This window comes from Pseudonaja textilis, chromosome 18 (genome assembly GCF_049901715.1).
Source record: "Pseudonaja textilis isolate UNSWEBS1 chromosome 18, rPseTex1.2, whole genome shotgun sequence".
NCBI lineage: Eukaryota > Metazoa > Chordata > Lepidosauria > Squamata > Elapidae > Pseudonaja > Pseudonaja textilis.
Window position 1 is genome coordinate 5452000 of NC_142007.1, and position 27323 is coordinate 5479322.

General features: G+C 48.2%; 1 protein-coding gene across 15 annotated transcripts in view; it reads right to left on the reverse strand.

Annotated features, from left to right (window-relative positions):
- CASZ1 (castor zinc finger 1) overlaps nucleotides 1-27323 on the reverse strand; it is a 267041-nt gene that overhangs the window by 60584 nt on the left and 179134 nt on the right. The gene's annotated exons all lie outside the window — the stretch shown is intronic.

The following is a 27323-nucleotide window of genomic DNA, read 5'->3' on the forward strand; positions in this document are numbered from 1 at the left end:
TTTGGGGGAAAAAACTGCCTTGGATAACCCAATCACTTGTCCAGTTTGTTCAGAAAAGGGAGCAGAAAAAAAAAAAAACCCAAAGTATTTCAAAGGTTAATTTGAAGTGAGTTCAAAACCTCTGGGCACCAACACTTTGGAGGCCCCGTCTCGCATTTGTGCCTTTTTCTTGTTCAACAATCTGACTCTCAAGAATAAGGACTTGCTAAGGCTGCCAGTACGTTTCCTAGCTGAGCTACAGACACACGGACATGGAATTTCTACTTCGGTGTCTACAGGTGGTCCTCGACATACAACAGTTCATTTAATGACCGTTCAAAGTTACAACGGCACGCAAAAAAGAAGTGACCGATGACTGTTTTTTCACGCTTACAGCATCTTCAGGGTCACCTGATCAAAATTCAGACATCTGGCAACTGACTCATATTTATGACGGGCAAAGTCAATGGGGAAGCCAGATTCACTTAACAACCAGGTTACTAACTTAACAACTGCTGAGAAACGCCTAACTATTGTGGAACGAAAGGTCGTAAAATGGGGGCAAACTCACTTAGCGGCAGAAATTGTGGACTCCACTGTGGTCGTTAAGTTGAGGACCATCTGTAGAAGTTTGATAAAATGAAGGAACCACCTCTTTAATAAAGCCATGTCAGGGTGCTGTCTCAACGATGCCCCAACAGATAATCGGAGTTGGAAGGGACCTTGTAGGTCATCTAGTCCAACCCCTTCTCTTTTGCCTGCCACTAATTTATTCTGTGTGGCCAAGACATAATTTTTCCCATTTGTGGGAAAAACAAAGATAATCCCCTCATGCTTGTCTTTTCACAAAACAACAGACACCTCTCTCTCTTTTAAGGTGGAAATTGGAGATGAAGATCCGCAACACGAATGGTCTCTAACCCTCACCTTCGCACATTTTTATTTTTACTTTTATAATATTACTCTTGGGCAATTTCTTATTTCAGAGGTTTTGTCTGGAAGTCAGTTGCCCGGAGTGGCTTGAGCTAGATGTTCTGACCTAGGCTTCCCAAGATCATGAAGCAGACTCGTCGTCCCGATAAAACCCCTTTCGCTCCTCTTTATTCCCTATGGGAAGGGCCATTCACCGTCCACCTGTGGCTTTACTCCCGAATTGACCCAGGTTCCTTAACTGTTCCCTTCTCCTGGCAGCTCTGTGCATGTGCACACTGGGAACAGGCTCCAGCTGTTCTTCTGCCCTACTGATATCCGACTCCGAAGGCAACTGATAACTGTCGGAGGGCCCTGGCCCCATCTCTGCCTCCGACGCAGAGCCCTTGTCAGAGCCTTCTCCAGACTCCAGGACTGGCCCATGTTCCTCCGCAACCTCCTCACTTGCACTCTGCTGCCAGCTCCGCCATAACACTAAGCAAGATATATTGACTAACAAAATGAACCAAATTAGAATGACACTTGGTTGGGTTTCATTCCAGAGATTCCGGGCTTTTCCCTAGCTGCTGCCCATGTACCCCACCCCCCATCCAGCCCCTGGTATCGTTCCCATTTAAGCCCCGAGAGGTGGGCACAGCATGCCATCCGCCCGAGCCCTGGTGGTGCACCCAGAAGCCTCTATGCCTTCCCCGCCAAGTGCTTCGACCTGACAGCCCAACCGAACAGCCTGAAACTTCAGAATGACCAATTGTCAGCAAGGGGCTGCTTAGCAGGCTCTGGGCACCATTTCCCATGAAAAGCGACAGAGAAGCGAGCGACAGCCGCTGGCCGATTCACAAAAGTGACAGCAAGGAGCCAATGCCCCTTAAAACCTTCCTTCCTGGGCATCAAGTGATGCTGCCTCCTACATTCCAGTGTAAGATCCTTTTCCCATCCCGTGCCACACCTAATAACCTTGATCCAAGAAAAGAATTTTAATTTGTCTACTTAGAACTACTCAACTGAAATCACCCCACTTTCTCAGGCTATGTGGCAGCGTGGAAAATGGCTTCCAAAGCTGACAGGCGCCCCCCCTTGAGAAGTTCACCTCCTAAAAGAGATAATAAACATGGCTTCCAAAGCTGACGTGATGATTTCTTTCAACAGCCAGTTCACCAAACTACACAGAAAGTTAAACAACCAGTTCTCGAACTGTCGTGAACCGGCTGAATCCCACCACCGAATCCTCGGGGGCGTGTCCAGCGGACGGAGCTGAAAGCACAGCAAAAGTTGATCTCATTTTCAAAGCGGTGGGGAGCCTAATCAGACCATCAAACATGTGGGAGGCCCATAACCTTGCAAAAATAATCAAAGCACCCACTTTGCATTGTTCTTTTTCACCCACAACAAGGCGATGCCCCGATAACAGCAGGACAAAAAAAACACGTACACCTGTAGGAAAAAAAAGGAGAAAAAAAAAGAAAAACACGCCCGCTCGTATCCTCAGAGAAAGGACACACCCTGAACACACCTAAGTACTGTACATCTAGGTTCAGCAGATGCACACACAGATGCTCGCACAAACACGCACACGCACACACACATTGGCTTGTGTAATAATGGCTTTGAGGGGAATCCAGGTCAAAGTTTCGTCACTGCGGTTCCTTGGCCTCAGCTACCCCAGAAAGAAGGAGCAACCCAGGCCCACATCTGTCCTCAGCTACACCTCGGAGGAGGATCGCGGCAGGAGAGGGTTGAAGGAGGTGAAAGGCAGTGGGAAATTAACAACCAGCTTGGCTCCATCCAACAGATCTGGGAAAGTGTGTGTGTGTGTGAGAGAGACAGAGACAGAGACAGAGACAGAGAGACACAGAGAGAGTGAGAGAGAAAGAGATAGAGATGGAGACAGAGAGTTACAGAGACAGAGAGAGAGAGAGAGAGAGACGGAGATGGAGACAGAGACGGAGAGAGAGAGAGAGAGAGAAACAGAGACAGGGAGAGACAGAGAGACACAGAGAGAGACAGAGAGAAAGAGACAGAGACAGAGACAGAGATCGAGAAAGAGATTGACAGAGAGAGAGAGAGATGGAGACAGAGACAGAAATGGAGAGAGAGAGAAAGAGACAGAGAGGAGACAGAGAGTGACAGAGACAGAGAGAGACGGAGATGGAGAGAGAGAGAGAGAGAGACACAGATAGACAGAGATAGACGGAGAGAGCTGGATAAAGAGAGAGAAAAACAAACTTGAAAATACAGGTGGTCCTTGACTTACGATCACAACTGAGCCCAAACATTTATGCTGCGAAGTGAGTTTTGCCCCGTTTTACAACCTTTCTTGCCGAAGTGGTTAAGCAAACCGTTGCAGTTGTGAAGTTAGTAACCCAGCTGTTGAGGGAATCTGGCTTCCACATTGACTTCACTTGTCAGAAGGCCGCAAAAAGCGGATCCCACGAGCCCAGGGACACTGTGACTGTCGTAAAATAGGAACCGGTTGCCATGCATTCCAAATTTTTCATCGCCTGACCGTGGCGATGCTGTGAAGGTTGTAAAGGTGAAAAGAACTTTTTCTTCTGTGGCGTCGTAACCCTGAGCGGTCACTGAATGAACTATTGTAAGGCGAGGACCGCCTGTAAGGGCTTGCAGAGATGGGCTAGTTGGAGAACCCATCGAGGGTCATCCTGCCCCAAAAGCCACTGGCGATTCAGTGCCAAGAGAGCTGAACTGGGTGCATCGATGCCCAAGCGTTGACTCTCAAGCCAGATGTTCCACCATCTGCCAGAGGTGATGTCAGCGCTTCGGGGTGGGACAGGTTGGGAATCAGACACCCCAAAAACCCTATTTGGGCACAGAACCACAGAATCTTGAAAGCCTGGCAGAGATCCCCTTTCTCTCGACCGGCTTCACCTCTGATACCCAAAAGAGTATCAAGGGAGAACAGCCTTGAGTTTCTTTCTCACACCCTCTTCCTTCCGGAGCTCAGCTGATGTTTACTAAGGGCTGCTGAATTCCTTCTTCAGGGCCATCATCCTACTCTCCTACAGGTAGTAGGAGGCCTCATATTCTCAGTCTTCCGTCCACCCTCTCCTCTTTCGGCGCAACAGAAAACCCCCCTAAGTAGTAATCCACCCCTCACCGAGATTTCTCTTCACATTTGGCACTTCGGATTTGAGAATATATTTTTTTCCTCCCCTCCGGAGGCTGAGCCTTTTTAAAAGTTTTCAAATTACGACGGGTTTAAAAAGCAACGAACTGTTGTTGGAAGGCCACCCTTCGCACCACAGGTTGAATGTCGGGGGGAAGGAACCTGCCCCGCGAGAGTCTTTTATCTCTCAAAATTCGGCATCAAGACGAACAAATCAGAGCACCAGAGGGAAGGCAGGGAAGCAACTGTTAACGGAGGCCAAAAATAAAAATAAAAACCAAAGCTAGGCCTTATCCGAAATACAATTAAGTCTCGTCCTCTTTGCTGGCTTCGGACAGCCTCTTCCGGAGTCCACTCGGCGGGACCGAGGCCGGTGAAATATAGACTAGCCGGAGAAGAGGAAAACCTGCCAGATTTGGGGATCCACCTTCCTCCCCCTGCTTCAAAAGATCATCTTAAACACCCCACCCTCCTACCTGCAATTGTTTTTGATTCTCCATTTACGGAGAAAAGTTTCTACGCTAAGTAAACTTCCTCTAGGTTTTATTTTTCCCCCTTTCACCCCCCCCCCCGCAAAAAATAAATGTTTTGGTTTTGCATCAATCCAAGGAAACCATTTATAACCCAGGCTTGTCACCGAGTCCTTTTTCGTCTGGGGGGGGGGGAGGGGGAACATGGTCTCCCGCATGCCGTATTTATAGTACTTATATCCAACGCTTCCTGAGAAAACAATACCAGTTTCCAGTGTTTACAATCTGCGAGGAGGGAAAGGAAAAAAATATATATATCTAGGAGGAAGAAAGCAGTTGGGAATCCGTAACCTTCAATGCTCCTATTGGGAAACCGGTGGGAAGATCCAAATCTCCTTTCGGTAAACAATCAGGTTTTTTTTGTTTTTTTTAGAATAAGGCTCTAGTCCTCAAGAGGGTGCGTCACTCCAAAATGGGCCGCGCACCTGCAAGGCATGCCAGGCGAGGAAAACTGAGGAGCGAGGAGGAGGATCTGTGAGATTATCTTTGAAGCGCACGCCACAATATGTAAAATTAACAACCTGTGTGTGTGTGTGTGTGTGTGTGTGTGCAAAAAGTGCTTCGCTTGCAAGTGTTCAATCCGGGTCACCACCTTATCTTAGCGTTCGACCTGTGCAACGATGAAACGACAACGACGACAACGTACACACACACACACACACGCGCACGCACAGCACTAACACTTAGACGGAGGCGAATTCTCCAGGCAGTTTTGCTTCCTTTTGGTAATAACGCCAGGACAGGCTGGCATTAAAGGTTCAGAAGGAGAAGGCAGACACTGGGAGGAAGGGGATGATGGGCTAGGGTGCCGCCTTGGTGGAAAGGGGGGGGGGGCGGGCTCCAGCCTGCGGGAGGGGCTGGGAGAGGGAGAAACCCACCCCGCAGCTACGGAAAAGCGGTGGGAGAGGCAAGGGAAAGGGTCTTGGGAGGAAGGACTGTCACTTCAGAGGCCTGGGAGGAAGAAAAAAATAAACCCCCGAACAGATGGACTTTTCGTATTCTTATTGAAGAATTTTCAGCCCAGCTGAGTAGCTGTGCTCAGGAGGGAAGCCGCCGCCGTTTCATCCAATCAATTATTCACAGCATTGTTTGGGGCAGGAGGAGGAGGAGGAGGAAGGGGAGGGCCGGGTTGGGATATTGGCAGGGGGGGGAAGGAGAGGGTGGAAAGGCTGGCGGGGCACAGAGTTGAGTTGCACGCAGCTCCCCAAGCGAAGCAGATTTTTTAGGCCTGCCGAAAGCCAAATCCTTCCCCGGAGAGGGGGAATCACAGCTCGCTGGTTCTGACACTCGAGGCGCCCAGAGGCCACCTAGACCAACCCCGAAGGAGGAGCGTGGTCGGTTGGAATAGCACGGGTGACAATCTCAACTCCCACCCCCCCACAAAGGGCCTGGAGTACGATGCTGGGGCTGCAATTCCGGGTCTTTGCTTGCAAAACTTGCAAGCAAAGTTTATTTTGGAGCAGGTCTCCAAGCCAGGTTCAAGAGCCCCGGGGCCAGAGAGGGGTCCCTGCAGAGCAGACCCGTTCCTTCCGGGCTGGGCGGAGAGCAGAAAATAAGTTGGCTCTCCTTTTGTGTTCTTCCTTGGATCAGTTGTGGGGGACTTTCCAGGAAAAGGTGGGACGGGACCGATGATTCTCCCCCCCACACACACACACACGCAGCCCGTCAAGCTTAAGGCTCCTTTGCAAAATGGTCCTGTGCGCAGGTGAGACCCACGGCCCTGGGTTCAAGATGGACGGAGGAGAAATTCTGTTCGGACAGAGGTTCCTGCTTGAAACATCAGGCGTGAAAAGTTCTGGGCAGATGTGGGGGAAGAGATGGCCTGGGCAGGGAACAGGGCTGTTTTAGGAAAGTCTCCTTTGGGAGAGGGAGAGAGAGAAAAAGAGAGAGGGGAGAAGAGGAGAGGGAGAGGGAAAAGAAGAAGAAGAAGAAGAAGAAGAAGAAGAAGAAGAAGAAGAAGAAGAAGAAGAAGAAGAAGAAGAAGAAGAAGAAGAAGAGAGAAGAAAGAGAAGAGAAAGAGAGGAAAGAAGAGAGGAAGAAAGAGAGGAAAGAGAGAGAAGAAAGAGGAGAGAGAGGGAGGAAAGCGACAGAGAGAGAGAAAGAGAGAGACAGAGACAGAGAGAAAGAAAAAGCGAAAGAAAGAGAGGAAGGAAGGAGGGAACTGGACATGGTGCACCTTTATTACTCTGTCTTTCTCATATGCATGGACATCCTGCTCCCATTTTATCAATAAAATATTTTATTGCTTTTAGCTGATGAGATGACCTTGGCTTCAAGGAATGGCATCTCCTTCACCTGACCTTGGGGAGGGTCATGTGGCTCTTTGGTCAGCCCTGGGCTCAAGGAGAGTGGGGGGGCTTCCTGGCAATCAACCACCATCATGAGGAGGGCTGGGCAGAATTGGGTGCTTCTCCTCCCGGGACAAGCTACGCAGGGAAGTTTTTCGGCTGAGAATGGACCCAGCAGGAGGAAGGACGGGATATTCCAGAGAACTCGGAATTTATAGCCAACCACAGGAGTCAACGTTGCCAGGTTTTTTCTTAAAAAACAAACAAACAAGGAATTTCAAGAGTGCCGGCTCGGTGAAACAAAATTACAGAGTATTGGGGAGGAATCAATCTGTGGGCAGGCTGGTTATGCACAATTGTCAGGGAAGAAGAGTTTGCACAATTACCTGTATGTGCAAAATATACCTACCGATTCTGTATTTTTCATTGCAAAATGCAGACTATTGATATAGCTCAGATCTTGGATTCTACGCTAATATCCCCTCTCTGCCATTAAAAACAAATGGCCTTCTGATCAACCCCCCACAAACCTTCTCTCTGGAAACACACACACACACACACACACGCACACCCCAAACTAGCTGCGACAATCCCTGAGCCACCACCCTTGAAAGGAAACAAGGGGGAAACCCTAAAGTGTTAACAGCAATCGGTGAAATGGCACAGCAGATTGCTACAATAAATAATTTACTGATATTTATAAATATTCAAATCAGCAGGCTTCAGAAATTGAAAGGCAGGAAGAGAGGGAGAAGCTGGGAAGGCGAAGTACGGGCTTGTGTGCACGGCGGAGTGTGGACATTGTGCGGGGAAGTTTGCATCCATTCCCTGGCTGGCGGCTCTCTAAATTCACCCAAGAAAGTGTTTTCTCACGTCAATCAAATCTTTGGGCATCGGAAAAACGGGCGGCGTACCTGCAGGAGAGGAGAAGGAGCGATGGACAGAGGGAACGAAGGAAGGAAACCTGGCAGGATGGGGCCGTGTCCGGACCTGCAGCCTGGTTAACTTTTGACTGGGAAAAATCCAGAGGAATTTCTGGGCCCATTTTCCTTCCCCGGGAGGGTCCTGCATTTTGCATGCTCTGGAGTCACAAGGAGGCATCTAAGGTTGAGGTTTCTGGCACTTCAAGAGCATATATAATAACACCTATCCAGGATCCAGTCCAAGGGTGGGATGCAAATATTTTTACTACCAGTTCTGTAGGCATGGCTAGGTGGGCGTGGCCATGTGACTGGGTGGGTGGTGGTTCTTCTTCTTCTTCTTCTTCTTCTTCTTCTTCTTCTTCTTCTTCTTCTTCTTCTTCTTCTTCTTCTTCTTCTTCTTCTTCTTCTTCTTCTTCTTCTTCTTCCTCCTCCTCCTCCTCCTCCTCCTCCTCCTCCTCCTCCACATCCTCCCGCTCTTGGCCCTCAGGAAAATCTCCTGGGCGAAGCAGTAAGACAGCGAGGGGGTTGTCAGAACAGCTGACTGTCGGAACAGCTGATCGTTGGGAGGGGGAAAAAAGAAAGAAATACCAGTCCGAACCGGTAGCTGTTTTTTTAACTACCGGTTTGGCCGACTGGCAACCTTTTTTACTACCAGTTCGTCCAAACCGGGCCGAACCGGTAGAATACCACTACTGATCCAGTCCACCATATGCACGGAGACTCTTTTGTAAGCCTGAAACCTTCCTGAGAAAATCTAATGGAGCTTCTCCAATCTGTAATGTGCTGCTAAGGGTGGCGTTTTAGTGCAGAGAAAATGACGGTATCATGAAAAATAAACAGTGCAAAATAATGCCAAATGGTCACCAGGAGAGGCACAACCAACTCTCAATATTATTTCTATCTCACTCATCGTCCCCCCAGGAGCTCAAAGCACTTTCCAAGAGAACAGCCCTTAAGAAAAGGCTTAAATAAAACCATCGCGATAAATCCACCACACTTAAAAACAATAAATACAAAAATAAAACAAAGTTAATGCTGAAATGTGAAATAACGAAAGCCTCCTTCCTGAGATTTCCTGAAAGAAAAACAACTCGGGAGAAATATCTGTTCCAGCCCATGCCATAGGCAGGAACTCCCCGGCTGATCTTAACGTACAAGTTGGCAAAAATAATCGGTTCAAGACTTGGGGGTGGTAGGCAGTTCACGGATAAACCAGCTGGGTTAGCAATCAAGAACTGTTCCAAATTCAGACCACCGTTTGGCCAAGGTTTCAGCCAAACGTCATTATCTCTCAGTCCAGCTGACGTCATAAAAACAATGGTGAGGGGTTTTTAAAGCTTTCGGTGTCATTGTACGCACGTTGTGCATTGACAATAAATGTTTGATTTGATTTTTTTTAAAAAGGGGGAAAGGGAACCGCCATCCGCGCTGACCAGGGTTAAATAAATGAACAGGGACAAAATCCATCCAAGGACAGAGCGAGGGCTGGGAGTATTAACATAGACATAATTCAGAATTCCCCGCTGGAGACAATCCAAGACTTTGTCAACAGGTGGGGGGGAGGCAGGGCTTCCCAGTCCCAGAGTTGTGCTCGCCACCCGACCTCACCTGCCCCACCCAGACTCGATGGCACGACGACGACCCTCGCTTGGAGGCCAACCAGGTGACCGCAACAGGCCGTGTTCAACTAAAGTGGGCCACCTTTGCAAGTTGCGACGGCACGAACAAGAACGGAAGTGGGCTTCCCGTTGAAGTCCATGCTGACTGGGCAGGGGGGGATTCTGGGAGTTGGAAGCCCACGCGCCTTGAAGTTGCTGTCAGGGTTCCGGCGATTGCCCTAATTAAATCATGAGCCGGTTGAGAAGCAACGAACTCTCTAAGGTGAGAGACAGCCGCTGCGTGCTCACCCTCGGTTTGAGAGGGCTCTGGGTCACAAGGCATGACCCCAAGAGAGCGCTTTAGTGGCATCCCATGACTCTGTCTCACCTCTGCCCTTGTTATCAGCTTCACCTCCGGACTCAACCTGCGGTGCCTCCACCTTCTTGAGAGCTGGAGCCCCCACAGCATCCCGCTAGTAGCCACCAAGCCCCTGCGTGGGGTGAGCTTCTCCCGGGAAGAATAATGTCTGCTTGTTTTTACCCCTCCCCCTCGCGCACCAAAAGCCTGACAGCTTTCCTTACTCCCCGTGTTTTATGATCTTAACCCAGCGGCTCTCAGCTCCCTCGTAAGAAATAAAGTTATCCCTCAGCGTCCCTTCGAAACATTTCACTCAGTGCAAACGGTGTTTAAGAAAAACGAGGGCATATTTCTTCTTAAGGATGCAGCGTTCCCCCTTCAGAGGCCTAATTTATGCCATCTATCAGCCGGCCAAGGGAGAAAATGGCAGGCTGGACGGTAGCGAGAGGCTAGCTGGACCAAAGGTATGCGCCTCAGTCCATCCGGCCAGCTTCAGCCCTCGCACAAAACCCCGGCTAGATTCCCCGGGGTTTCTGGGCTTCTTCTCCTTGCCAAGCAGCTTTCTCAGGGCAGAATCTCACCCGGAGTGGATTCTCGAAGCCTCTGGAGATCATGATCATGGAGTGGGCAACTTTGGAGGGCAAGCGGCTGCTGGGGCTTGAAGCTGTGGGTGCTCACATTGCAGCCCTGGCCAAAAGGGCCCAGCAGAGATTATACTAATTCTTGATTTTTGATTCTTGACTCTAGATGAATGTCTCTTTTCTTTTAGGCACACTGAGAGCATTTGCACCAAGACAGATTCCCTGTATGTCCAATCACACTTGGCCAATAAAAGAATTCTCTTCTCTTCTCTTCTCTTCTCTTCTCTTCTCTTCTCTTCTCTTCTCTTCTCCTACCTGAGACTTCTCAGGAAACAACACCGGAATGAAAAACTGCTGGTGACCTTCTACCGCTGCACCATAGAAAGTATCTTAACTTATTGCATCTCTGTATGGTTTGCCAATTGCACAGTGGCAGATAGGAAAGCACTCCAGAGGGTAAACGTCATTGCCCAGAGGATCGTGGGTTGTCCTCTCCCCTCTTTGGAAGAGCTTTATAGCTCCCGCTGCTTTAAGAAAGTTCAAAACATTCTCCAAGATCCATCTCATCCTGGGCACTGCCTTTTTTTTTTTTTAAATATTACCATCTGGCAGACGGTACAGGATAATAAAAGCAAGGACAAATAGGATGAAAAACAGCTTCTATCCCAGGGCAGGAGCTCTGTTGAATTCTATTGTCTAGTGCAATATTAATGCAATATCAGGGATTTTCAATTCAATGTATAGAATGTGAAGGTTCTGTGTTTGTGTTTATTTTCAGTCATAATGTACACTGAAGATAGTATTGAATTTCATTATACAAGGTGCAATGACAATAAAGTAAACTATACCAAACTAGAGAGTGGGGGAAGAGTAGAGCGAGACCACCAGCTGAGTGGAAGCACCTCCTGGAAAACATTTCCCCATTTTTGAGGGTGGGGGCTACGATGGGCTCGCAGCGGCCACTGTGCAAAGATCAGTGGGGCGAGTGGGGCAGGGATGGCTTAGCAGCTTCTTAGCAATCTTTGCTTTTTCCTCCCAGTTTCAGGTTTAAGGGGATGAGCAACAGCGGCAATATAGCATCTCATATGCTCGAGAAGCGAAGCAAAGCTTTCGAAAACCACAAGGCTGCGGGAAACGGAGCGTTTGGGTCAACGGAGGCATTTCTAGAGTGCGTAAAAAAGTATTTTCAAGTCAAGATGTTTGAGCTCCCGCAACCAAGGCAAACCACAACCAACCAACCAACCAACTTGGATCAGCCTTCATTTGCTCTATCAACTCATTCATCCATCGATTAATCTATCATGTAATTTTTTTTTGGGGGGGGGGGGGTCACAAAAACCACTGGGAACACTTTGGTATTGCTTTGGGGGCGGGGTAAGAGGTGAAGCTGGGAGCTTTGCAGACTTTAGATCAATCCTATTCCGGTGGATCCAATTTAATAATGGAATGCATTCTTCAATTTTAATCCCTCCAACGCGGTCCCCTAAGGGCTTTGTTGAGGTTCTCGCGTCGTTACAAAATATTACAAATCATGTCGAAGCCATCCCTGTCTAAAAGGAGCCGTAATAGATAATATAGACCTGGTACAGCCTTTCCCATCAAGCAGCCAAGATCCCACATCCTATTAAAAGGCTCCTTTAGAGGCAGGAAGCGCTGCCTAGAAGCACGCTGGGCCTTCTTCATCATCCCGTTCGCCACCACATCTCCATGTCCTCCGTGATGGCTTTTTAGCGCTGTCTCGCAGGTGTTCAGCCAGAAGGAGGCCCACAGAAGCTTCCAATCACATCTAAGAAGCCAGGCTAGAAGTTCTGACAGAGGGGGACAGAGCTGGATGCCTTCCTAACCTTTTCTTCGCCCCAATAATCTAGTCTTTCCAATCGCTACCTGAGCATAACTCCAGAGCATCCTCCTGCACACCACTGCAAAATGTCACTTTCCCACCCTGCATTAAATCATTAAGCGACCGCATACGGGCTCCTGCGACTGATTTTGTGCGAGGAAAATTTCTAGGATTTGCCTGCCAGTTGCCAACTGAGGTGACATGACTACTCTTCATCCCTGTATTTGAATTTCATTTGGAAGGAAGGAGGAAAAAAAAAAAAAGAAGAAAAATAAAAAGTAAGGCCTAACATTATCCCTGATCTGGATTTATTTTATTTTATTTATTATTTATTTATCCTGTCAAGCATGCATTTGATAATATATATATAAGTATAAACATGATTATTAGTACATGAAATAGAGACGAATAAAAGGGAACATTAAGACAGGGACGGCAGGCACGTTGGTGCGCTTATGCACGCCCCTTACAGACCTCTTAGGAAAGGGGTGAGGTCAACAGTAGACAGTCTAAGGTTAAAGTTTTGGGGGTTTGAGGAAGAAACCACAGAGTCAGGTAGAGTATCCCAAACATTGACCGCTCTGTTGCTGAAGTCGTATTTCCCGCAACTGAGTTTGGGGTGGTTTACTTTGAGTTTGCATCTATTGTGTGCTCATGTAGTGTTGAGGTTGAAGCTGAAGTGGTCATTGATGGGTAGGACATTGCAATACATGATTTTATGCACTATGCTTAGGTTGAACCTTTTCGCAATCTTTTCACCCTGCCTGCTGGGTTATTGCTCTCATCCTTTGGATATGTTTTGTTTTTCATCGTTTGTGTTAAAATGTTTACTAAGTTAAAATGTTTACCAAGTAACTCCCTAAAAAAAGCAGGCAGAAGTGTTAACATCTCCTGCACCACCCAGGCTGTCCATCTCGCCCCGTTTTACAAGGCTAGGAAGAGGGGTGACAAAGAGGCGAGTGGGATGGACAGACCCCCAACCCAACGGTTGGCCTGTTCAAGACCAGGGATGTGAGGTGGGAGGCCAGCCACTGTGTCCAAGCGAACCGAACACGAAAATAAGGGGCCCTATCGCCCAGGACAGCCTCAAATGCAGCAAGTCCAACTGCAGAATTTAGGGAAAACTGTAGCCTTCGCTGATGTTTTTAGAAAAAGGTTGTTGGGATAGTTTCCTGGCCCACTTTAACGGCAGCAGGCAAGAATTACAATACTTAGCATTCATATAACATTAGCTATTTCATTCGGGCCAAGGCAGTATTAATATTCTGTATTACAAATGCAAAGGAGGAGGAGGGAGAAGCGGAGAGAGAGAGAGAGAAAGAAAGAGAGAGAGAGAGAGATTGTCGAAGACCATATAGAGGCAAAAACTGAAATCAAACTCTTTCAGGAGTTCTCTAAAGAAGCCAGTTTCTCGACATGGAACAAACGGTTCTACTTCTTGGTCTTTGATTCTCTAAAGCAGCCGGAGTCTTGGGAGCTGAGTGGTATAAAAATGTTTGCAAACAAGCAAGAGACAGACGAAAGGAAAAGAGGGAGGATAGCTTGGGCGGATTTAAAAGGGGGAGATGGGGACTTGGATCTGATTCTAATCCTCCAGGAAGGCCTCTCTGGCTGCCTTAATAAATGGGTGTCTCCATGCCCAGCGGGCACGTGCCCATCTCATTCCCCCATTGCATGTTTGTTCATCTAAGTATACGAGGGGTTCGGCAGAAATCTCAGCCCAAAGGGCGATGGGCTCTCCAGAGGTCCAGCAGAAGAGCCTTCTGCCCCATCTTGGACACAATGCTTCCCCCCCCCCCCGCCTTCACTCTTCACTGTCCGAAGAGCCCTAGAGTCCTTTTGGGGGTGTCCATCCCAGCAGGGTGCATTGGTGCAGGGGACTCTCTCTCTTTCTCTCTCACACTCTTTCTCACTCTATCTTTCTCTCTTTCTCACTCTTTCTCTCTCACACACACTTTCTCTCTCTCTTTCTCATTCTTACTCTCTTTTTCTCTCTCTTTCTCAATCTCTCTTTCTCTCTCTCATTCTCTCTCTCTCTCTCACTCTCTTTCTCTCTCTTTCTCTCTCACACACTCTTTCTCTCTCTCTCTTTCTCACTCTCACTTTCTCTCTCACACTCTTTTTCTCATTCTCTTTCTCTCTCTCATTCTCTTTCTCTCTCTCTTTCTCTCACTTTCTCTCTCTCTTTCTCACTCTCACTTTCTCTCTCTCACTCTTTCTCATTCTTTTTCTCTCATTCTCTTTCTCTCACTCTTTTTCTCTCTTTCTCTCTCTCACTCTTTCTCTCACTCTGTTTCTTTCTCTCTTCCTCTCTCTCTCTTTCATTCATTCACTCACTCTCTCACTCTCTCTCTCATTCTCTCTCTCTCCTCTTCTCATGAACTCTATTTCTCTTTCCTTTCTGAAAACAAGTGAGCTGTAATACTGTTTCTTTCTCTTCCTCTCCTCTTTCATTCACTCTCTCTCTCTCTCTCTCTCATTCTCTTTCTCTCATTCTCTCTCTTTTTCTCACTCTTTTCTCTCACTCTGTTTCTTTCTCTCACTCTTTACATTCTCTCTCATTCTCTCTCTCTCTCCTCTTCTCATGAACTCTATTTCTCTTTCCTTTCTGAAAACAAGTGAGCTGTAAATACTGTTTAACCTTCTCCCCCTCCTCCTCCTCCTCCTCCCCTCCGCACTATAAAAACACAAATATGCCATAACTCAGCAGGCCCAGCCGCTGCCGCGCCTCCAACATGCCCTGCTCCAGGCCTCTCAGGAAGGTCATAACAAACGACTTTCCGATTCAGTGCTCCTGAAATAATTTTGTGTATTAAAACCTGAATCTGCACTTTCTGGACCGAAAGCCTCTCTTAATTATGCCAGGCGTCCTTGGGGTGGACAGCGATCCTTCACGACGGCACCGCTAACCAACCGGAGAAACGGCGGGGCGAGCCCACCCCACACGAAGGCTGCCACCACGACCGCGGCCCCTCCCTCTGCCTGAGCCCCCCCCGCTGCCCCAGCTCTCTCTCTCTGCCCCCCCACCCCTCCCCGCGCCTCCCCCACCTTCCCTGGGCCCAATCTGTTTTCAAAGTGTGTCTGTCCTTTATTAAATTGTTTTCTTTTCCACATTATCAGTTGCCATGGAGACCTCATCTCTCGGATTATTTGAATTTCATTATATCTATTGATTTGGGAGCATTTCATCTTTTTTATTGTTTTTCTGTCAATTTTCAAAACGAATAACCATCTAATTTGCGTCAGCGCTGATTATGTTTGTCCCTCAATAGAGGTCGGCAGCTGCGTGAAGGAAACAAATCAATGGGAAACCATCATAAACCTCCCCACTCCCGTCTCCGGGATGAGTGGGTGACATTCCCCACACACACACGGGGAGAGGGACCCTCGGCCCAAAGGCGGGAACTTCTTCCTTCCCCCCCCCTCCTTCTCTCTCCTTCCTTCCTTCCCTCTCTTTCCTTCTTTCTTCCTTTTCTTCCTTCCTTCCTTCCTCCTTCCTTTCCTTCCTTCCTCTTTCCTTGTTTCCTTCCTTCCTTTCTTTTTTCCTTCCTTCCTTTCCTTCTTTCCTTCCTTCCTTCCTTCTTCCTTCCTTCCTTTCCTTCTTTCCTTCTTTCCTTTCCTTTCCTTTCTTCTTTCTTTCTTCCTTCCTTCCTTTCCTTCTTTCCTTCCTTCCTTCCTTCCTTCCTTCCTTCCTTTCCTTCTTCTTTTCCTTCCTTCCTTCCTTCCTTTTCCTTCTTTCCTGTCCTTCCTTTCCTTCCTTTCCTTTCCTTCTTTCTTTCTTCCTTCCTTCCTTTCCTTCTTTCTTTCCTTCCTTCCTTTCCTTCCTTCTTTCCTTCCTTCTCCTTCCTTTTTTCTTCCTTCCTTCCTTTCTTTCCTTTCCTTCCTTCCTTTTCTTCCTTTCCTTTCCTTCCTTTTTCCTTCCTTCCTTCCTTCCTTCCTTTTTCTTTCCTTTCCTTCCTTTCCTTCCTTCTTTCTTCCTTTCCTTCCTTTCCTTCTTTCCTCCTTCCTTCCTTCCTTCCTTCCTTCCTCTTCCTTTCCTTCCTTTCCTTCTTTCCTTCTTTCCTTCCTTCCCTTCTTTTCTGCCTTCCTTCCTCCCATCCATCCCAACTTCTGGCTTTGCAAAGGGCCCACTTTAGGGGGCGGGGGGGTCTTCATTTATTTTTATTTTGGCATCCTGACACCACCCATTTCAGACAAACCAGGTTGTGGGACGTGGGGAGTCTTAAAAGCAGGTTGAGGGGAGGAAATCTGGCTCAGTCCAGACAAATAAAAATCCAGGGAAGGTAAAAAGGTAAAAAAAGGCAGGGAAAAAGACCGGGGGGGGGGGGGGGAGGGAGGGGAAAGGAAACGGGCCGTTTGCAAATCGCTTACTATGATTTTTTTTAAATAATTTATGCAATTTTAAGCATTTATGTATAAATTTTTTAATAAGCCACCCCGGAGCAAAATGGCCATTAGCCTCCTAACGTCCTTCTGCCCGACGGACGAGCGGTACAGGATCAATTTCCAAGAGTACCTCCCCTCCCCAGCCCCCCCCAGCCCCCCCCACCCTTTTATGACATGATAAAACCTTTTAAAGCAACTTACATAAATATGGAATTTTTCCTCTCCCCCCCCCTGCCCCCAAACTCTCTCTGCCCCCATTTTATAATAGCCTCTACTTATTCGCTAGGGAGAGAGAGCATACATGTCTCCAAACGTCTGTGTGTGTGTGTGTGTGTGTGTGTGTGTGTGTGTCGGGGGTGGGTGGGGGGGCAGCTGGCAGTAAGACAGACCCCACCCGAACTGAAGCGGGCCTAGTTGTCCTTCTAACAAGGGCATAAACTTTCATTAGAGATGCACGCAGTCAAAGGCAATTTAGGGAAACGTGCAGTACGGGAAAATAAAACCTCAGCAATTTTTGTTTAAATACTCTGCTTCCTTGCCTTTGTCCAGGGAGGGGCAGGGAGGGAGGGGACGGGGGGCTCTATCCTTGAGCAAAGCTCTGTGTCCAAAGTGACCCTTCCTCGGGCCACAGGGAGGGAGGGGGAGAGGAAAGGAGACCCTGGTAATGGGCAGAGGAGGGAACCAGTGCTGAGAGGGGGGGAAGAGAGAAAGAGAGAGAAAGAGAGAGAAAGACAGAAAAAGAGAAAAAGACAGAAAGAGAGAGAAAAACAAAGAAAAACAGAAACAGAGAGAAAGAGAGAAAAAAGACACACACACAGAGAGAGAGAGACGAAGAAAAAGAAAGACAGAGAGACAGAGGGAGACTGAAGCAGAGAGAAGAAAGGATGAGAGACAGAAAAGAGAGAAAGAAAGGCAGAAAGAGAAAGAGAAAAAAGAGAAAGAGGAGAGAGAAAAAGAGAGAGAGGGGAGGGAGAGAAGAGAGAAGAAGAGAGAGAGGAGGAGGAGGAAGAGAGAGAGACGAGAGAGACGGAGAGAAGAGAGAAGGAGAGAGAGCAGAGGGAGAAAAGAGAGAAGGGAAGAGAGAGGGAGAGAGAGGAAGAAGAGAGACGGAGAGAGAGAGAGAGAAGAGAGAGAGAAGGAGAGAGAGACAGAGGGAGAGAAGAGAGAAGGGAAGAGAAAGAGAGAGGAGAGGAAGAGAGAGAGCTGGAGAGAGAGAGAGAGAGAGAGAAGAGGGAGGAGGATGAGAGAGAGAGAGAAAGAAAGAAAGGGAGAGTGTGTGTGAGAGAGAAAGAACAGTCAATATCCATTTTTTGCAGAGAGATCGGCCGCCCGAGGGGCTGCGGAGAGGACAGGCCCTCATTGAAAAGCAGAGGGCATTCCCACTGCCGCTCTGGCCACAGATGCCATCTGTCCCTTCGTGCAAGGGGGGTGAGGGGGGGGGGGGGGAGGTCTGTGGTGGATGGGGGCGTGGAGAAGGACATCTTGCTGAGGTCTGCCCTTAGGCCCAGGGAAAAACCCATCCGGAGCTGCCTGGCAGGCGGAAAATACCAAGGTCCTTTTCGGGAGCCAGGCCAGGCGCAAGAACTCGGGGCATCGGAGGGCAGCCTACGCCCCCCATTGAGACACGGGTCAAAAATTCCCCAAAATTAAAACTGCAGAAGGAGGGGATCCCTTTTTTTTTTTTTTTTTTGCATCCAACAGGATGGTCCTCGACTTACAGCAGATGGCGGAGTGACCGTTTGAAATTGCAACAGCTCGGGAAACAAGCACTTAGGACCGACTTGTATTTATGACGGCTGCAATGTCCCGGGAGGGGCGAGGTGTCGCATGATCGCCCCCCTTTGGTGACCTTCTGATGAAGCGAATCGATGGGAAAGGCCGATTCGCTGAACGGCTGCGTTGCTGCGGTGACGCACTTAACAACGGCGGCAAGGAAGCTCGTAAAAATGGGGCTAAACTCACTTCGCAAAAATGTCTCACTTAGTGACAGGCTATTTTGGGCTTGGTTGTAGTCATAAGTTAAGGACTACTTGTATGGCAAGTGCTGTGTCTGTGTGTGCATGCGTGTGTGTTTGAGAGAGAGAGAAAGGGAAAGACAGAGAGAGGGAAAGAAAGAGAGAAAGAGAAAGAAAGAGAGAAAGAGAAAGAAAGAAGGAAGATATGAGAAGGAAGAAAAGAAAGAAGGAAAGGAAGAAAGAAAGGAAGGAAGGAAGGAAGGAAGGGAGGGAAAAGAGGAAGTAAGGAGTAGGAAGAGGAAGGAAGGAAGGAGGGAAGAGAAATGAAGGAAGGAAGGAAGGAAGGAAGGAAAGAGAAAGAGGGGGAAAGAGAAAGAGAGAGAAAGGGAGAGAGAAAGTGAGTGAGAGAAAGAGAAAGACAAAGACCCAGAGAGAGAGGGAGAGAGAAAGAAAGAAAGAAAGAAGGAAGGAATAAATGAGAAAGAGAGAAAGGGAGACAGAGAAAGAAGGAGAGAGAGAGACAAAGACAGACAGAGAAAGCAAGAGAAAGAGAGAGAAGGAAGGAAGGAAGAAAAGAGAAAGAAAGGGAGAGAAAGAAGGAGAAAGAGAGAAAGAGAAAGAGAGAGAGAGAAGTTTAACAGAAAAGCTTTGTCTGCTCCAAAAGGATTTTACCTGCTAGAGTGGAAACCTTTCATCCCGCCCCACTAACCAGCTTCACCGAGTCCGGTTAAATCCCCAATTTCCTATGTCCAGGCCAGGCACTCCCTTCTCCGTCCCATTCGGACCTCCAACTTTTCCTCCGCTATTCTGGCTGTGAAATCTGCCCTAAATCATTCTCGCAAAAAAGCCTCTGAGATTTCCATTTAACTCCCATTTGACCATCCAATTCATGCGATAACAGTAGCACTAACACTTAGGGTTACACAGGCCGCTTCACAGCCCTCTTAAGTGGTGTACAGAACCAGCGGATTGCCCTCCCCCCGGGTCCTCATTTTACCGACCTCGGAAGGACGAAAGGCTGAGTCGACCATGAGCCGGTCAGGACTGAACCGCTGGCAACGGGCAGAGCTAGCCTGCAATGCCGCATTCCCAACACTGCGCCACCACGGCTCCGCACCCAACTGCTTGGCACTAAAGTGGAACCGCTGTTGGGTTGGTTGGTTTCAATCCCAACCCTTCTCCAACTTGTCTTTCATCTTAAAATGCTTCCGCTATCAACACGGAGTCGTAGTTGCCTGCTATGGAAGAGCCAGATGCTTCACAAAGCGTCTTGGTGGGCAAGTAGGACAAGAGAATCCCAAACTTCGAACCCGGGTCATTTGTTAAAGCCAGCCTGACTCCTGAAGGGTTAGCATTCAACTCATTCAACTCGAAGCTGGAATCCTGATGAAAATCACGCATGTGGTGCCAGGACATAAAATATAGCACGATGGACTGCAGGCTAAAAGATACGATGAACAGTTGCAGGAACTGGCTAGTCTAGGGAAGAGAAGGACCAGGGAGACAGGAGAGCATCTTCCAATATTTGAGGGTTTGCAACAGAGAGGAGGAAGGGGTCAAGCTATCCTCCAAAGCATCAGAAGTCCAGATAAGGAATAATAAAGGATGGAAACTGACCAAGGAGAGATTCAACCTGGAAATAAGAAGGAATTTCCAGACCATGAGAACAGTCAACCCATGGAATAGAAGTTGCCTTCACAAAACTGTGAAAGTTTCCTCACTGGATCTACTTCAGCTTCAACCTCTACAATACGCAAGCGCACGGAGCCCGATTCATTTAACGACTGTGTGACTCTGCAGCGATTCACTTAACGAGCGCGGCAAGGAAGGCTGTTAAACGGGGCAAAACTTGCTTAAGCAATGTCTCACCTAGCGACATAAAAGTTGGACTCCATTGCGGTCGTCGGTCGAGGACTCCCTGCGCTGTTCTTATTGACTTGAAAATGATGGGAACGTCGAGGGAAGGACGAAAGATACGGCCATTCAAACTGGAATTTGCAAAGGATGGGAACTGGGACGGAAGGCCGTTGGCAGCGCCCATCGGAGCACAGACCCCGTGGAAAATTTCGGTTTTGCCAGTGAATCTTTTGCCTATTAGCAGTTTTCCTACTGTGTTTTCCCCCCAAAATAAGACCCTGTCTTATATTTTTGTCCACCAAAAAAAGTCACCAGGTCTTATTTTCGGGGGATGTCATCCTAACAACCTCACTTGTGCGCGTTGCCCCCTGGCCCCCTTTTCGCTGTCAGAGGCCTTCAGGAACTACTTCTCCTGCAGTTGGCAAGGCTTTCCTGAAGGCCTCTGCAGCTGATAAGAGGGCTCAGGATCGATCCTGAGCTTTGTTATCAGTTACAGAGGCCTTCGGGAAAGCCTCGCCAGCTGCAGAAGAAATGGGCTGGCAAGGCAGATGTCAGGGCATGCGAGGCCTGGCTACAACTGTCCAAAGGTAAGTAGTAGGGCGGCTCCACACACCCCCATCCTCCCTCTAGCTTAATTTTTACCCATCCACTCTGGATCTTAATTAGGGCTTATTTTGGAGGGGTAGGGCTTACACTGGGTGCACGTGCAAAAAAAATCAAGCTAGGGCTTACTTTCTAGGTTGTATTTTGGGGGAAGCCGGGTAGATTGCCACCTTCCCGTCTCCTGGGCTGATACGAAAACTTGAAACAAACAGGACGGAAGGAGGAACGGTGTGGATGGGGGGCAAAAGGAGAAATCCAGGCACAGGAGAGAAACCCAATTTTGGCCAAGCGACAATATGCCCGCAGCAAGAAAATGCCGGAGGGTGGGGAGGAGAGTGGGGAGAGGAAAGAGCGCCGTTCTCCCATCGGATGGGTTCTCTTCTTTTATCTCCTTTCCAACCACCCCCAAGCCTCTTTGCTTTAACTGTCAATAAAATAACAACTTTCTGTTCCAGTCTAAACATTCCCACATTGTCGAGAGGGTTATGTTACACCAGAGCCACCGCTGGGCCCAGGGTTTGCAAAGAAACCACGCCGCACGTTTTTCCCTCCCCGCTACCACCGCCACCCCTGCCTGACAAAGTGACTTATTAAAGTTTAAACAGTAATTAACAGAACAATAAAAATAAAGGGATGTTTGGGGAGTCGTAGAACACACAGGGTTTTTTTGGCAATCCCAGCAAAAAGAGAATTTTTTTTTTTTTTTAGGAGTTGTTGTTGTTATTGTTCTCCCCGGTGCCCTGAGCTGGCAGGGTAAAAGAAAGAAAAAAAGGGGGTGGGGGGAAAATGGGGGTCTACAAAAAGCCAGAGGGGGAGACCGCGGAAGAAAAGCTGGCAAGGCAGGAAGAGGAGAGGAAAGCTGGCTGGGATGCCGTTATTTGCCTGGGGGTGAAATGCTTAGGATTGGGGGCTCTGCAGGCTGCCAGACTAGGTCCCCTCCTGGGGAGGGGAAAGGTAGCTGGAGGGGGGGAAGGAGAAGGAAGAGTCCGTGATTTCCACCGTTTGCAAAACAGGGAGTATATCACACACAGGGAAGCCAAGCGAAGGAAAAGGATTAACAGAGTTGGAAGGGACCTTGAAGGTCATCCAGTGCATCCCCCTCCCCCCTCAAGCAGAAGACCCTATGGCGTTCCGGACAAATTAGGACTTTTCTCCTTAATTCCATGTCGGTTCTCTCCTCGATGAGTTCCCACCCGTTGCTTCTTGTCCTGCCTTCTCAGGTGCTTTGGGGAATAGCTTGACCCTCCGCTCTGCTTTGCGACAAATATGGGAAGAACCTGGCTATCACGTCACTCCTTGTCCTTCTTTTTAATTTGGTCGGGTAGGGCCCAGTGTTCAAGTCTGCTGAGATCCGCTTGGATCTTCAGCCTACCTTCTGGGGTGTTGGCTATTCCAGGGAAATTATATTCCAGGCGAAGAAGTCTTTCATGAGGCTGAAGTCCATTTGCAGACTCCTCACTCTCTTCTCCTAGTCAAAGGCCCAGGGCTTCTCTTGGCACCAGTCCTCTGTGCCCAGCTAGAGATCGGTTGGGCCTTTGCCAAGGCACAGACCTTGGCAGAGGGGGCCTTGCTCAGGTCCACCGTTTCCCAAGGAAATCGCTCTGCTCACCCATCTCTGTTCACTTCTCGAGGAGGAGGAGGAGGAGGACGACGACGACCCTGAGGTCCTTGGTCCTCTCTGAGATTGGTTATTTCCTTGGAGACATTTCATGACCCAACTAGGTAACATCATCCATGTTAGAAGGGAGAGGGGTTTGCAGAGAGGAAGAGGATCAGCCAAGTTTCTTGGGGTGGGTTACGAAAAGGGGGAAACTAAATAATATGGTCCAGATTATTCCACTCCCTCCTCCCTCCCTCCCTTCCTTCCTTCCCACTCCTTCCTTTCTAACCTCTTCCCACTCCCTTCCTTCTTTCATTTCTCTTCCCACTCCTTCCTTTCTACTCCTTCCTTCATCTTCCTACTCCTTCTTTCCTTCCTCTTCCCACTCCTTCCTTCCTTCCTTCCTTCCTTTCCTTCCTTTCTCTCCCCATTCCTTCCTTCCTTCCTTCCTCTTCCCACTCCTTCCTTCCTTCCTCTTCCTACTCCTTCCTTCCTCTTCCCACTCCCTTCCTTCCTTCATTTCTCTTCCCACTCCTTCCTTCCTTCCTTTTCTCTCCCAATTCCTTCCTTCCTTCCTCTTCCCACTCCTTCCTTCCTCTTCCTACTCCTTCTTCCTTCCTCTTCCCACTCCCTTCCTTCCTTCATTTCTCTTCCCTCCTTCCTTCCTTCCTTCCTTCCTTCCTTCCTTCCTTCCTTCCTTCCTTCTTCCTCTCCCAATTCCTTCCTTCCTTCCTCTTCCCACTCCTTCCTTCCTCTTCCCACTCCTTCCTTCCTCTTCCTACTCCTTCTTCCTTCTCTTCCCACTCCCTTCCTTCCTTCATTTCTCTTCCCACTCCTTCCTTCCTTCCTTCCTTCCTTCCTTCCTTCCTTCCTTCCTTCCTTCCTTCCTTCCTTCCTTCCTTCTTCTCTCCCAATTCCTTCCTTCCTTCCTCTTCCCTCCTTCCTTCCTCTTCCTACTCCTTCTTTCCTTCCTCTTCCACTCCCTTCCTTCCTTCATTCTCTTCCCTCTCTTCCTTCCTTCCTTCCTTCCTTCCTCCCTCCCTCCCTCCCTCCTTCCTTCCTTCCTTCCGAAATGACCTAGCTTAGGTAAGGCAAAGAGGGTTGGGTCCTTGTTTTCCCTTTCACACACAGGTCAACGGCTTCGAGGGAGGGGACGGACCCCCAGGAAGCCTCCCACTAAAGTCTTATCTCCTAACTACAGAACGGAGTAGAGAGCAAAAGGCACCCTGGCACCTTTTTGACCCCAAAAGCCATTCACATGAACGCAGAAGGGGAAGAAGCTTGGACTACTTTTTCTGGCAGCCCAATCACCAGAACAATAACACCAGATCCAACTTCGGTCATCACACTGTTAAAAAAGAGGCTGAGACTCTAGAAAGAGGGCAGAGAAGAGCAACCAGGATGATGAGGGGGACTGGAGGCTAAATATATGAAGAACGGTTGCAGGAACTGGGCCTGGCTAGCCTAGGGAGGAGAAGGACCAGGGGAGACAGGAGAGCAGCCTTCCAAGATTTGAGGGGCTGCCCCAGAGAGGAAGAAGAGGGGGTCAAGCTATTTTCTAAAGCACCCGAAGGCCAGACAAGGAATAATAATGGATGGAAACTGAACAAGGAGAGATTCAACCTGGAAATAAGGAGGGATTTGCTGGCAGAGCAATCAACCAATGGAACAGAAGTTGCCTTCGGAAGTTGTGGGAGCTTTAAGCTTTTCAAGAAGAGACTGGACTGCCATTTGTCAGAAATGGTGTAGGGTCTCCTGCTTGGGTGAGGGGTTGGACTAGATGACCTACAAGGTCCCTTCCAGCTCAATCTGTATCTGCAACTATGGGATTGCAAAATCTCGAGAAATCCACTAAAGCTAACAAACATCACAAGACCTCCTTGTGGAATGGGGGTTGATGGGAATAACAATGGACAGGTACCTACAACCTTATCGCTATTCTACAAACACATTTTTTTTCCCCCAAACGAAAACAGGGTTTATAAAGCGTAACAGAGAATTGGTGTCAGGGGACGCCAGTTCTAGCCCCACCATCAACCAGGCAAGGCATTCTGAAGTTATTTCTGATAAATTTGGCCCGATCACTGCCTCTTGGCCCAATCTACTTCACAACCCTGTTGTTATGTGGAGGAATAGGAGGAAGTGCTATGAAAAACGTAAGATGTGGCTAGCGATTTCTTTCTTTTTTTAAAAAAATCAAGAAATGTATTCCGTTTATTTAACTTCAGAACAAAATAATCATCATCAGTAGAAACTATGATGACGATCAAGAGAAAGAGAAAGACGCGCAAAGGACCTGAGAAATAATAAATGTACAAGTTCAGCCTTTGTCAACCTGACGGCTTCCTAAATTTCTTCCAAGCGAAACTGCGATTCCCAGCGATGGATGGGGAAATTAGAGAGGAGGCAATCTAAGTTATGGAGCACTGCACTTTCACAGGCACTTTCCTATGTTGTGCTAAGAGACCGGGGACAAAAAAATAAAAAAAAAAATGAGGTGGCATGGGAATGCAAACAGGAGATTAGTGAGCAGAGTCTTAAAGCAAACAAACTAAGATCAGCGAGTTCCAAAGGAAACAGCTAACCAACAATAAATAGTTCTTTCTAGAACAATATCGGCAGTGGTGGGATTCAAATAATTTAACAGTTGGTTCTCTGCCCTAATGACCAGCTGGGAGGGCGTAGCTATGCTGGGTATGGCCGGGGTGTGTGTGACAGGAAGCACTCAGTCTCCTGCAGCCTCCGGGGAGCGAAAAGGGGGTCGTGCCACATCCCCCCCGAGCCCCGTTTTGGGCCTAGTAACCCTCCCTGGGAGCAAAAACGGGCCACAGAAGGGGAGAGGCGGGGCCAGCCAGAGGTGGCATTTGCCGGTTCTCCAAACCAGTCAAAATTTCTGCCAGAACCAGTCCAAACCAGCTGAATACCACCTCTGGGTATAGGGCTGTGTGCTGCATTTGAATTTCCTACTTTGCAATCAATCCCAAAGTTTTTGCAAGAGGGTGATCGAATCAGCCGCAGAGGAGGAAGATCATCATCCAGATGGTGGTTAGCCCTAAACCCTGGTTTGTTCACCTGACAGGGCCAACTTGCCTGCAAGGGAGGCTGCAAAATCTTGTCTCTTGACCTGAGATGGGAAAAGTAACTTGATAAAGCAGGCAGAGAGTATAATTTACGAAGCTTTGGTCCCAGACGACGATCAGTGGGGATTTATTGAAAGAAGTATCACTTGTTGAAGAGAAGAGATATGGTGACAGACAAAACCTCCTATTAGAAATCTGAGTTCAACCCCAAAATTCCTGGTTTAGGAAGAAAGTCCGGGAGGCGATCCCCTTACAAGCAAAGATAGCCCAGGAAAATGAGAGGAGAGGAGGAAGGGGGAGATGGCGTTTTTATGCGTGGGTGATGTTTGGAATGAATTAAATCGTAGATTTCAGCCTTATATAGGCTGCTGGATTTATAGGGCAACCGAGGAAAGGTGCCGAAGAGAAAAGGGGAAATATGGACAGTACAACGCTACTGTGACCACTGAAATATCCTAATATTGGGAGATTGTGGGGTAGGGGGAATAAACACATTTCCAATAAAACGGGCCCCAAGTTTTACTCACTATTTTAAGGGAGAAAGCAACGGTCGTTTTTGGAGGTACCTGGGTTACCTTATGTCAAGTGACTGATTATCTCACATGCTCCCTTCTCCTTTTCTTACGCCCGTAAAGGATCCTGGTCACTGATGGAGAACATCAAAGACAACCTAGTTTTCCACCCATGTTCTCACCCACAGAGGCTACCACCTCTAGCCTGCCTCATTAGTTTTCATCCTGGCCTCATTTTGGACTTGGAGAGAGAGAGAGGGAGAAAGAGAGGAAGAGAAAGACACACACGGAGAGAAGGAGCGAGGGAGGAAGAGAGGGAGAGAAAGAGAAAGAGAAAGAGAAAGAGGGAGAAAGAGAGAGAGAGATACACAGAGGGAGGGAGGGAGGAAGAGAGAGAGAGGGAGAGAGAAAGACACACACAAAGGGAGGGAGGGAGGGGAGGAGAGAGAAAGAGAAAAAGAGGGTGTGAGAGGTGGGGGAGAGGGAGGGAGGAAGAGAAAATGGGAATCAGTAAGTTCTCCTGACCTGCTCTGGAGCTGAGTGTTCATCACACAAGGTCTTGGATCAACGGTCATCCTGGCCAAGTGTTGACCCACAGCAACTCTCGGCCTAGGCGGATCCTTGGGCTACAACCTCCCCTTCAGCTTCCATCTCTTACTTGGGATGGTCAAGGTTGGGTTATCAAAAATAGATTCCCACAACAGCTAGGGCTGTGGTCATTTCAAAGCCCTGCTCGGTAGGTCAAGTCCACGAAAGTGACAGAAGGATCTCATCTCGCGGTGGAAACCATCATCACATCACCCTAAAACTGCTTTGGTCTCCACAGATCAATCAACGGGCGCCCGAGTTGATTACTCTACCTGCAGCCTCGCTTATTATTGATTGATAGGACCTCTCGTTTGGCCTATTTTAGGTTGTGGGTGGAAGAAGCCAAAGCAAATAACAGATTCTTTAAAACAAAAAAAAATCTACGTAGGCATCAACTCAACTAGGTAAGAAGCATCTGGTTCAAACTCTCCGAGTGTAAGATACGCAAACCCTCCACCAAGCGGGAAAGAATAGCTGGGTTTCTAACTCGAAACGGTTAACCCAAGAAAAGTCAAAAGAATTAGGCCAAATCATCCCTTTTTTTAAAAAAAAAGAAAAGAAAAAAAACAGAAATAAAATGACACAAATCAATCA